This window comes from Pygoscelis adeliae, unplaced genomic scaffold, assembly GCF_000699105.1.
Source record: "Pygoscelis adeliae isolate BGI_AS28 unplaced genomic scaffold, ASM69910v1 Scaffold407, whole genome shotgun sequence".
NCBI lineage: Eukaryota > Metazoa > Chordata > Aves > Sphenisciformes > Spheniscidae > Pygoscelis > Pygoscelis adeliae.
In genome coordinates, this window is record NW_008825251.1 from 387,094 (window position 1) to 387,436 (window position 343).

At 71.1% G+C, this 343-nt stretch overlaps 1 protein-coding gene across 1 annotated transcript in view; it reads right to left on the bottom strand.

Moving 5' to 3' along the window:
* Positions 1-343, bottom strand: part of SLA2 (Src-like-adaptor 2) — a 3,673-nt gene that overhangs the window by 2,364 nt on the left and 966 nt on the right. The window lies entirely within an intron of this gene.

The following is a 343-nucleotide window of genomic DNA, read 5'->3' on the forward strand; positions in this document are numbered from 1 at the left end:
TGCTGCGTGGCTTCTCCCGGCTGGGCAGGCTCCCCATCCCTCAGAGCCAGCACGTGCCCCTGGCCCCTGGCCTCAGCTGCTGCTGGCTGGGAGGGAAGGTGAGGCTCAGGCCCGGTGCCAGCAGCACCGAGGTCTCTGGGCAGAGGGGGTCGGCCCCCTGCAGAGCCACGAGCCCCGCAGCACAGCTGTATTGGGATGCAGGCTCATGGGTTGCAGTCACCCACCCTGTGCCCCGGGGCAGGGCATCGCTGTGGGGTGATGCCAGTGTGGCAGCTCCGGAGAAAGGCAGGGCCAGGGCAGGGCTCTGGGCTGGGGCTGAGCCCGGCGGGCAGCTCCCTGGGGA